The 13096-nt window shown below is 36.7% G+C and overlaps 1 pseudogene; it reads left to right on the forward strand.

Annotated features, from left to right (window-relative positions):
- LOC107653124 (low-density lipoprotein receptor-related protein 1B-like) overlaps nucleotides 1-6585 on the forward strand; it is a 34195-nt pseudogene extending 27610 nt beyond the window's left edge.
- Nucleotides 6586-13096: the final 6511 nt, after the last annotated feature.

A 13096-nucleotide genomic window follows, 5' to 3' on the forward strand; every position in this document is an offset into this window, starting at 1 on the left:
ATAATTTTATAAATTATATATTTATATAATTATAATTCTGAAACTTCTAAATTGGTTCATACATTTGTGTAATTCATGTAATTATTAAATGATAATTAAACAATGAATATATTTATATTTTTCTTAATTTATAAAATGCATGAAAAAAATGTGTGAGCGCGTGTATGTACGTGTGTACTCTGCCTGCCGTGAATGAAGCTTCAGACTTCGATCTGCTCCTCAAGGACCGCACCGTCTCCGTAGCTGACGCCGGACGGGGATCTGTAGCTCAGCTCAAACTCAGCAGCTCTGGTTTCACACCCATCGGTCACGTGCTTCAGCTCAAAGGGGACCTGGTGACCGCTCTCACTGTGGACTGGGTCACCCGAAACCTTTACTGGAGCAGCGTCAAGAGCCCCCAGCTTTACGTCACTTCCGCTGGAGGGAAATACACCAGCCTGGTGCTGCAAGCTGAGCTCGAGGGAATGATCTCCATCGCCCTGCACCCTCCCACGGGCAGGCTGTGCTTCACTACAGTGGGACGGAGGGGACCCCAATCTCTGCCCCAGCTGGACTGTGCTCACATGGACGGGAACAATCGCACGCTGCTGTGGAGTAAAGCAAAGATGCCTGCTTCACTTGCCTTTTCTGAAAAAGGAACAACTCTGTATTGGGCAGATATTGGTGCGTTAAAAGAGAAAATTAAATTTCACTTTCCACAAATAGGGTACAGATTGATGTCCTAATATATATCAGGGGTGTTTCCTCCGAGGAGGCAAGGGAGGCAGTGCCTCCTCAAAAATAAGATGAGAAAAAAATTTGTACTACAAAAATAAAACAAAATACAACATTAAAAAGTGTATAAATCACTCGTTTTTCATAAGTAATATTGTTCAACAGTGACACCAGCAGGTAAAGTTACAGCAGGAGTCCACGTCTCTCTCGCCTCCCCTGAGCCCATTGAGTTTTAACAGACCCCATAAAGCGTGCCGTGAGTTTGCTGTGGGGGGTAATTGAGAATGAATGGAGGAAAGTCACGTGAAAGGAGGCAATGGCTCCATCGTGCCATATGATTGGAAATGACTAGTTATGTTCGGCTGTGATTGGTTCATGCGATAAATCCCGCCTCTTGTGTTCATGCGCGTTCGAGAATCAGTCAGAATGAACAATATTAATTAAACAACTCACACACTTAGATATAACCACTTTGTAACGTCAAAATAAGACTTAAAATGGCCTGAAAACATGATCTGTGGGAGTTTTTAGTGAGTAATCAGCTTGGTGAAATTGAAAGTAAATCTCTGTGTCTGTGACCGATATTTACTGAGCTTTGATGACTGATGATCCGAAAAATTAAAAAATTAAGTATACTGTTAAAAAGAATAGCTGAACATAAGTTCAAATAAAATACATTGTTTAAAAAAAAAAAAAACTGTGAGGACTTTGCCATATATATATATATATATAAAATAAGAATATAGACACTTTCCTTTTTTTAGAGAAAACTACATGCACTCAAACTATCTAACATAAAATTAACATGGCACACAAAGTACGGTAGTTTTAAAAATGACATGCTTGTTCCATTAAAGTGGTTTTTAAAAAAATTATATATACATTCTCAACTTGAATATATTTTGCGGACAACCTGTTACTACATAATTTTTTTTACTATTATTATTAAAGTTTGTTGGGAAGATTATATTTTTTCTTAATTTTTGCACAGTGTAGTTTTGGCTGTCAAGGTCAACCATTCAAGTTTTCTTTTTAATTTATGTAATCTAAACAATAAATATTTTATTATTATTATTATTATTATAAAAGCACAATACATTTTATTTTAATTCATTTATGAAATCTACAATTGTAGTGATTATTATTATTTTTGTTAACTTTTTGTTATTGCTATTTGTCGAATTACAGATTTTTCAGAAATGGAGTTATTATAATGAAACCCTTTTGTTTTGATTTTTCATTTATTTGAGAAATACAGCTTTTTCAATCATTGAAGTTATCATTATTGGTTATTATTATAATTATAATTATTATAAAAGCTCTAATACATTTGATTTATTTTCATTTGTGAAATATAAGAATATATGGCTATAAAGTAACATTTGGTCCTAAACTAGCTAGCTTCATGTTAAATTAGGCTAAATCTGCAACCCTGTTATGCTCTTGTTTGTAATAACAATTGAATGTCTTTATTTTATGCTGTGAAAATTATCTCGTCCAAACCCAATCAATAATGCTAACTGATTCTGTTTTGGTTTTTTTATCCCAGGAAATGAACTGATCAGCTCTATTAATATCGATGGCTCAAATTATATGGAGTACAGCACCGGATCTGCCTTCATTGTGTCTTTTGCTCGTGTTGAGAACATATACTTCTGGATCACACTGGACAACGGTAACAATCAAACCTCCAGAAATCTAGTTTCCATAAAATGCGGTTCTGTGTAGAACCACTAGATGGCATGAAGCCATCGACTTCCTGTCTTTCAAAACATTCTTTAACAAATATACAGAATATACATAAAATATAATTCTTTCAAGAACACTTTTCAGTCCTAAGTGACTCGAATGAAACTTGGACAGTAGTTTATACATTTAATAATTAGAACTACAGTTAATCAGTTGACAACTCTTGATAAAAAAAAAAACATATGTATAATATTTAATGAAGTTTCATGATATGCAGATTAAACAAATTCATGTCAATTAATATCAAGAAAAGAGAAGTTTTCAGAGTTTTTAAAGTTTGCTCTTTGCTCTTGAAACAGGTTCAGCTAAAGTGTGGTACATGGATGGCTTCCAGCCCAAGCACATGTGGTTTGAGGTGAAGGCAAACATCGTAGAACTGAAGGCTTACAGCAGGTCCAGTCAGAAAGGTGCTTCCCTGCTGCTTTTGTCCTTCTGCCCCGTCCGTGAGCGCGTGATTGAGGACTCGTCACGTGTGTGTGGAGGGAGCTTGGCTGCACAAAAGACACATTAGAGTTCTTTTACTTTCCCACAGCCCTCACTGAAGAACCCGTCCAGCACAGACTCACTCGCCGCTCTTCAGCTCAACTCTGTTCAGTATTATGCCATGCTATTTTAGAATTTTAAAATTATAACATTTATTTTATGCTTGTATTTATTTATTTTTATGATATTCTGTCACTTATCTTTTTATTTATTTGTCTTTTTTCTTCTTTTAACACATTTTTATCTTCTTTATAAGATAAAACAAACCCATTTATCTATTTCTTTTTATCATTTTTTTAGGTTTCACTGAGTAATCTAATATTTCAGTCTGAACACAGGTTGCATCTCTGTACCAGAGTGAACTGTACTGTAATTCTCTCTAAAGTCCGTTATTCTTGTCCAGTTGTGTATGTAACATCTGATTTTGTCTGCTTTTCTTTCCCTGACCAGGAACCAATGTCTGTTCTGAAAACAACGGGGGCTGCAGTCACCTGTGTCTGCCGTATCCAGGTGGACGCTCCTGTCGCTGTGCGCAGGACTACCTCTGTCAACAAAACCAGATGTGTTTCCAACCTCAAGTGTCCCGCGGGCAGTAAAGCGTGCAGAGACGGCCTCACATGCATCCCTGCAGCCAAGTTCTGCGACCAGATCCCAGACTGTCAGAACGGCTCAGATGAGGAGTGTGAGGGATTCTTTGTTCTTCTACTCGACTGTTATTCTCCATTTCTAATTTTGCAATCTTGCATGATTAGATTATAGACTCACTGCAACAGTGCTAATCTGGGCTATTGCTAGGATTCTTAACTCATTACCAGCGAGTTGCTTGAGAGTTCTGGTTGGTTGCAAAGGTGTTCTAGATGGTTGCTAGGGCATTGCTAGGAGTTTATTTTATTCATTGCATGACCGGCAAATCCATTTTTGGCTTAGAGGAATAGTTCACCCAAAAATGAAAATCTGTTGTTAATGTGCTCACCCTCAAGCCATCCAGTGCAGATGAGTTTGTTTCTTCATCAGATTTGGAGAAATGTAGCATTGCATCACTTGCTCAGCAGTGGATGCTCTGCAGTGAATGGGTGCCGTCAGAATGAGAGTCCAAACAGCTGATAAAAACATCACAATAATCCACACCACTCCAGTCCATCAGTTAACCTCTTGTGAAGAGAGAAGCTGTATGTTTATAAGAAACAAATCCATAATTAAAGCATTTTTAACTTCAAACCTTTGCATCTGGCTAAAATATGAGTCCATAATCCATAACGCTTCCTCCAGTGAAAAAGTCCATCGCCTGTTGTCTCTCACATCAAAATCTACCAACATGTTTGTTTTGGCTTGTAAACTGGTATTTGATCTGTGCAGATTTCTCTCCTGATTCAGACGAGACTACTTTTTCAGTGGAGGAAGCGTTAAAATAGGATGGAGGACTCATATTTTAGCAAGATTTTGAAATTAAAAATGTCTTGATGGATTTGTTTCTTACAAACACGCAACTTTTCACTTCACAAGGTGTTAATTGCTGGACTGGAGTGGTGTGGATTACTTGTGGATTATTGTGATGTTCTTATCAGCTGTTTGAGCACCTAAATGTCCTGCTTGTTGACAGGTGGCAGTGTGAAAATCAAACCAGGTGTCAAATCCAAATCTGGACCTGACACTCCACAATCCACATCAAACGGTCTGCTGCCTCTGGGCTCTGCTGTCGATCTCTCTGGGTCTGGAGACGGCAGTGAGTCGTGTGAGGCGGAGCGCTGCAGCGGTCACGGGACGTGTGTGAGTGTGGAGGGTGAGCCGGTGTGTAAGTGTGAGGAGGGATACAGCGGGGATCTGTGTCAGAACGCCGCCGCCTCCAGCAGCACTGCGCTCGCTCTCACACTCACCTTTCTCTTCGGAGGTGCTCTGATAGCCGCCGTCATCCTCAAGAGGAGGTTTATTGTTTCTTAAATATAATGGATACAGATTTTATAAATAACATAGTTGTATATCATACTATCCTCCCAATTATATTTGCAGAAGGGCGCAAGGAGCGAGGGAAGAGGCCACCGAAAAAGAGACGCTTGTTGTGACTGATGTAGAAGAGCACACAACCTACTCTCAAAACTTTGCTAATGAGTTGTACGATCCTGAAGAGGTACAATGAAGTTTCTAAACTGTTTCTATAACTAACTGCATATACATATATATATATATATATATATATATATATATATGCATGCATATACATACATATACATATACAGTGTGTGTGTGTGTGTGTATATATGTGACCCTGGACCACAAAACCATTCTTAAGTCACTGGGGTATATTTGTAGCAATAGCCAAAAAAAAACATTGTATGAGTCAAAATTATCCATTTTTCATGTTCCATGAAGATATTTTGTAAATTTCGTACCATAGATATTTAAAAACTTAATTTTTGATTCGTAATATGCATTGCTAAGAACTTCATTTGGACAACTTTAAAGGCGATTTTCTCAATATTTTTATTTTTTTGCACCCTCCGATTCTAGATTAGACAAATAGTTGTATCTGACCAAATATTGTCCTGTCCTAACAAACCATACATCAATGGAAAGCTTATTTATTCAACTTTCAGATGATGTATAAATCTCAATTTTAAAAAAAATTGACCCTTATGACTGGTTTTGTGGTCCAGGGTCACATACATATATACACACACTATATATATACATATATATATATATATACATACGGTGGGGAAAATATTTATTTGATCCCCTGCTGATTTTGTAAGTTTGCTCCAAGCAAAACAATGGTAACACACTACGACGTAATGGACTGAAATCCTGCAGCGCCCGCAGGGTACCCCTGCTCAAGAAGGCACATGTACAGGCCCATTTAAAGTTTGCCAAAGAACATCTATATATATATGACATTCTTTTGGAGCACAAAAAGATGTTTTGAAGAATGTTTACACTGCTGTTTTGCATACAGTACAATGATGGTGAATGGTATGGGATTACAATGTTTCGTATTTCTGGATACATAAATTAAAAATGAGAAATTCACAAATAAATAGGATGAGATATGCAAATTATATAAAAAAAATATTTTATATAATTATTGTAAATATTATTTTCAAACCTCATTGTGGATCTCATTCTTGTTTTGCATGAGATTTGCAAAAAAAATATGTACAATATTTGCATAAAAACATTTGCTTTTTTTTTCTGAGTCTCATCCTAATTATTTTTGTGAATCTCTTTACTTTTATAATAATATTTTTAGCCAGAAATGTGGAACAGTTCTTCTGGGGACTTGGACTGACAAGCTAAAAAAATAACTAAAAATTACATTACAATTATTCAGAATTTAATTTTTTTTTTTTCCATAAAATAGCTTTGTGCATTTTTTCCTCTTTACTTTCATTATGTGGAAAAGTGCAGCCTGGAAATTCTGCTAAACTTCTCATTTTGTGTTTCACAAAGGAAATAGAGGTTTGGGATGATGAAAGAATTTATAAATATTGTCATGTAGAATTAATATAATTTTCTCTTGTACATTAAGATTCAGAATTCAGCCTTATGACTCTTTCTCTTTCCTGTAGGCTCCGATTACTCCAGCTGTCACCACCCCTGTTGTCAGCTAATAATTTTCTGTTTTTTTTTTTTTTTTGTCTAAAAAAACAATATTGCAAGAAATATGGTGTGGTTCACTTCTTATCCCAATTTTTTTTTTTTAAACCGCATCATAAAAGAGGATGTAGTGTAAACATTGCAAAGTCTAATTTCAAGAAAAGCACTAGTTGCATATAAACTTGCCACAGATGTCAAAACAGGAGGTACTTAGAATTCTCAAGAAATATCTACACAGTATTTCACAAAGGAAACCACAGGGTTAATGCCAGAACAGAAACCTAATGGGATTGTGAAAACAGAGAGTCTAGTTTTTATTACACGTCTTAAAGTCATTATAATTAATTATAGCCTGAAACTATGCAGGAAGTCCCGTGTCCTGTTTTGTGTTGTGCAATGCATGTCTCTATCACACATTTACAAATGTAATATAACAGTCTTCCTCATTTTATAGTTGTGTATTTTCCTCTTAAGTTCAAAGCTTTATTGCTTGGTCATTTGAGTTGCTTCTTTACATAGCCTGCTGTTCCTGCTTGTGCTTCCGTCTGCTCATGCACAACACAAGTCTTGTTTGTTTATGCAAACCCAGGCAGGCCTACTTTCAATACTTTCTCTGTTACTCCACCCCATCCCCCATATGAAACATGAACCAGTACCTGAACAAGAGGAAGAGGCTTGTGTGAATCATTCTGTGTGCCATCCCCGTTTGTTCAATATTCATGAAAAGGTTAAATTCAGGTTCTAATTATTTATATATTTTATTTAGTGGTCACTAAATCATGATCTGCCTTCACCTTTTGAAGACCGAGATTCGAAATATAATAATAATTGCAATTTAAAGACAACCAAAGGTGAGAACTTTCGATTCTGTGAGTGAGCAAACAGATTCCCTTTCACTTCAGGCGACTCGAGGTGGAATGAATTGTTCACGAAACGGACGTAACTTCATGACACAAACTTATATCGCTACATTTTACGTTAGTCCTAAAAATAATACCTTTTTAAACGTTTTGAGATGATTGTAGCAGTATTGGAGATTCAGCATAAAACTCTTGTTCACTACACTATCTCTGAATTTTTGACTGTTGCGGACTGAATGATTTGTGATTTGGACTCCGTAAGGCCGGGCGTACACACACACACCCCCAAACACACACACACACACACACACACACACACCCCCACACACACATAGCCTGCTGTTCCTGCTTGTGCTTCCGTCTGCTCATGCACAACACAAGTCTTGTTTGTTTATGCAAACCCAGGCAGGCCTACTTTCAATACTTTCTCTGTTACTCCACCCCATCCCCCATATGAAACATGAACCAGTACCTGAACAAGAGGAAGAGGCTTGTGTGAATCATTCTGTGTGCCATCCCCGTTTGTTCAATATTCATGAAAAGGTTAAATTCAGGTTCTAATTATTTATATATTTTATTTAGTGGTCACTAAATCATGATCTGCCTTCACCTTTTGAAGACCGAGATTCGAAATATAATAATAATTGCAATTTAAAGACAACCAAAGGTGAGAACTTTCGATTCTGTGAGTGAGCAAACAGATTCCCTTTCACTTGAGGCGACTCGAGGTGGAATGAATTGTTCACGAAACGGACGTAACTTCATGACACAAACTTATATCGCTACATTTTACGTTAGTCCTAAAAATAATACCTTTTTAAACGTTTTGAGATGATTGTAGCAGTATTGGAGATTCAGCATAAAACTCTTGTTCACTACACTATCTCTGAATTTTTGACTGTTGCGGACTGAATGATTTGTGATTTGGACTCCGTAAGGCCGGGCGTACACACACACACCCCCAAACACACACACACACACACACACACACACACACCCAAACACAAGCACACAAACACAAGCACACAAACACACACACACACACACCCAAACATAAGCACACAAACACACACCCAAACACAAACACACACACACACCCAAACACACACACACGCACACGAACACACACACCCCCAAACACACAAAGACACATGCACACACAGTCTGGTTCGCTATCCTCGTGGGTACTCTCCATAGGCGTACTGGTTTTTATGCTGTACAAACTGTATTTTCTATCGCCCGGCCTACACCTAAACCTAGCCCTTACAGAAAACTTTCTGCATTTTTACAATCTCAAAAAAAACAAAAACTCATTCTGTATGATTTATAAGCTTCTGTACCCATGGAGACCTCAATTTAGGTCCCCACGGTGACACAAGTCCCCATGAGCTGGTGTGTATTCAGGTTTAAGTCCCCACCAGTGTAGAAACACACACACACACGGTACGAGTTCGGACACGAACCTGAGAACCGACTCAACTGAGCAATATTTGATATGCAGTTCTGTGAGGTGCGCAAGCATCTCTATCACACGACTATAACAACAATACATTTTAAACGCGTACCTATATAATACACAAGACTTATTGTAGATTCGGCATAAAAAGGGAGTTTAGTTCTAGTTCTTACTTTCAATTTTGAACTGTCGCTGACAAACATTGACAAAAACGGTCTGAATGATTCATTAGCGAACGAGACTCAGTGAGTTGAGCTTGAGAACCGAGTCAGTGATCCAGTCGCAGTTGTAAGATTATGAGAGGATAACAACTTAACTATCAGTCTCTTTCTCACATAAAGCTGTGTAGGCTTAGTTTTATTTAACTATAAAACATATCTGCACTAAAATACGAACTTTAAGGAGCATGTATATTAAGTAGGCTACTTCATCATGTTTGGCAGTCGCCTGCCGTGGCTTTATTAGGCGTGAGGGAGGAGAACGGGACGCTCGCCGGGACTCTGTGATTGTTTATCGGGCGTCAGCAGCACCCGTATGTCAGGCACATCCTACACTGATTGAAATGTCGTCAAACTGTTACTCCGGTGCTATCTTCATCTGGCCCTTGTTTGTCCTGTAAGCTGAAGGGTCACTCCTCCTGGCCCACCTGACAGGAGTCTAGTGTCACTGAATGGGTGGGTCTCTTTTCTGCTTGGGAACATTGCTTTATTCTTTCTGTCTCAATGCATTCATCTGTTCTATAGGCATCTCTCTCACCATCTTTTCCTCATTTGTATACAGGTAAACCCCTGCAGTTTTGCATTCCAGTCATAGTTCTGAATGTATGTTTGCCACCTTTCTCTTGGAAAATGGTGAGTAGATTTAAACGTGTACTCTAGGGAGTCATTTGTCAGAGTATTTTAAGCGTGCACCTTAAGGCTGTAACCTGGCGTCAAATTCACATGCTTTCATTGCCAGTTAACTGTTTTATTAGGGCTTGTGTGTTTCAGATGTCTACGTGTTAGTTTGCTTACTGTGCATTTTCGTACAATTTGCTTGGAGAGTTTGCTTAAAACGAACTATGCATTTGCCTGTGTTAAGTGATAAAGTTTACATTAATTTAGTATTTCAAGAGAATTAGATCGTATTTCATGGGGGGGTAACACATTTAGGGTCCATCACATCCAACTGTGAATGAGACATATATATGAGAAAAGTGACATTTTTATGCTAAAAACTGTTGAAGTAAAATTTAAAAAAGAAAAAAAAAATACATCTAAACTTGTATGTTGTATAAACCTTTGGCTAGAGATATACTGTATACACATACATACAACATACTTTTAAGGTCAGAAAGATTTTTATTTTTTTTTTCAAAATAAATAAATATTTTTATAAAATACATATTTTACATTTAAATATTTATAAAAAATATTTATTTCAAAAAAATGTTTATTGTATTTATTAATATTTATTTTAATATTTATATGTATTATAACTTTTATAATGTGTATTTAAATATTTTAATGTTTTATTTATTTACGTTTTATTTAAATATTTTAATGTTTATTTCAAATAAATATTTTTATTCCGCAAAGATGCATTAAAGACAGTAACGACATTTATAATGTTACAAAAGATTTTATTTCAATTATTTTGCATAACAGGAATAAACTTAATTTTAAAATATATTCAAATAAAACAGTTATTTTAAACTGTAATAATAATTCACAATATTTCTGTTTTTATTGTATGTTTGATCAGGCGTCTTTAAAAAAAAATTTAAATAAAAATCTTAAATAAGTAACTAAATCATTTATGTCTATTCATTCAGTTTATGCATTAACCCTAAACTGGGTCACTGCATCACTGTTTTAATTAAGTCATATTTCTATGCACTTGCAATATTGCTGCTTGCTTCTATTTACATTTGAAAATCCTGAAAAACAATAGTTGCCTAGAGCCCAGCTTGGTAGAAGTGGCACATCTTACCCCCCTCCACAACCTATTTGTCTCTGTGTGATTTGCTCTGAGTCTCTGTTCTTCAAACAGCATGTGTTTATGTAGTGTTCATGTGTTTTCTTGTTGCACTTCAGAGCTTCAGCATGTCTGTTCCTGCCAGTGATGATGGTGGCATGTCTCGCCATCTGATTGCATGTGACGATATAATATGTAAATATGGTAGATGTGTGCTGGTGAACGGGGAGCCCACCTGTGAGTGTAAGCTGGGCTACATTGGAGACACCTGTAACGAAACAATCAATGACGCTCTGTCTGTACCGCGCACCCTCGGCGTCCTGGCTTTCATCATTGGCTTTATCATCCTGCTCTTTGGGCTGGCATTTTTCCGGCAAAGACATAAGGCAAAGAAGAGGTGTGACTTTGGATTCCTTTTATTATTATTATTACTTAATTTATTTTTAAATCGATTTATTCATTAAAAATGCAGTTCCTGCATACAGTGGCATGAATGTGCCTGATGTTTTTAATTTCTTCATTGAGAATAAATAAATAAAAAAACATAAAACAAAAATATAGAGGAGTATATCACCTCTAGACCCTCATGACGTGATCATTTTAACTTATGACAAGGCATGGTTGGTTCCGGTTGTAAAATGTCATGTGGTGCAACTCCTAAAAAACCTGATGAATGAATAATTTATTAAATTTGTAAATACTACTTTTTATAGTATACAAATATATTTTATAACATTTTTAACTTAATGATTAAAGAAATAGTTCACACAATAATGAAAATGTCCTCATCCTCAGGCCATCCAAGATGTAGAGGAGTTTGTTTCTTCATCAGATTTGGAGAAATCACTTGTTCACCAATGGATGCTCTGCAGTGAATGGGTGCCGTCAGAATGAGAGTCCAAACAGCTGATAAAAACATCACAATAAGTAATCCACACCACTCCAGTCCACCAGTTAATGTCTTATGAAGTGAAAAGCTGCGTGTTTGCAAGAAACAAATCCATCATTAAGGTGTTTTAACTTAAAACTGTCACTTCTGGCCAAAATAAGAGTCCATAATAACCTTCCTCCAGTGAAAAAGCCATCTAGTCTGAATCAGGAGAGAAATCTGCACAGATCAAAGGAAAACGGTCCAAAAGAGTTACAAACAAATATGTAAACATGCAGTTTATCTCTTCTCAAGGGGTTAACTGATGGACTGGAGTGCTGTGGATTACTTGTGGATTATTGTGATGTTTTTATCAGCTGTTTGGACTCTCATTCTGACGGCACCCATTCACTGCAGAGCATCCATTGATGAGACAGTCATGCAATGCTACATTTTTCCAAATCTGATTAAGAAACAAACTCATCTACATCTTGGATGCCCTGAGGATGAGCACATTTTTGGGTGAACCTATTCCTTTAAGGTGTGTACACATCCATGTATTCAACATGTAAGAAGATAAATGTATTAATTTTTACTTTATGGTTACACCACGACAGATTTACATACATATTTGTTATACTCAGTTTTTAAAAGATTTATCATGCACACTTTTGTATATCATTGACACTTTTGCGTTTTTATGGAAATGCAAAAGTGTGTACATTTGCAAATAATCTAAATGTGCAGATTTCAGTGTTGTATGATTTGCAGTGACGAAAAAGTCTGTAAACCAATTGTATCACTTTGTTAACAGAAAAAAGGCAGCTGAAGAAGCCATGTTAAGAAATGGCTAAACATATTTAACATGTTTTAATGCAGCGTGCCATAAAATAGGTTTGTCATTCTACATCACTGACTCAAATGAGCTCTATTATGGTCACAATAAGATACAGTAACTCACTCTGTTTCTCTCTCTCTCTTTGTTTCCCTCTTCAAACAGTACCATCAACATATGAAGCACTTCCACTCCAATTAAAAAAACTTTCCACCATGACACTTAACTCACACTTCAATGTGCATGAACATATATTCATCTTATGTAATTGGGGTATTGAAGTAGCTCTAACTGAATTCAACATTTAACTGAAAACTATTGTGAAATACATGAAGTCCACAACACATTTTAATCTGGAATCCAGAGCATGATTTGGGTTGGCGTACCTGCAGGGGAGATGCCTGTAAATCATGTCAAACATGCAATGACTAGTTGCTGAAACATGCCAGGTATTTCAATGCTGTTTTTCTGGTGTTATATTTAGCTTAGTCAGTCCTGACTGGTGAGTCTGAAAAGTTTCATGGACTGGTAAGCCACAGATGAGTTCTATAGTATTTTGTCATGCCACGCCGCATCCAGTGTAG

The sequence above is a fragment of the Sinocyclocheilus anshuiensis genome, unplaced genomic scaffold, assembly GCF_001515605.1.
Source record: "Sinocyclocheilus anshuiensis isolate Anshui unplaced genomic scaffold, SAMN03320099.WGS_v1.1 scaffold131, whole genome shotgun sequence".
NCBI lineage: Eukaryota > Metazoa > Chordata > Actinopteri > Cypriniformes > Cyprinidae > Sinocyclocheilus > Sinocyclocheilus anshuiensis.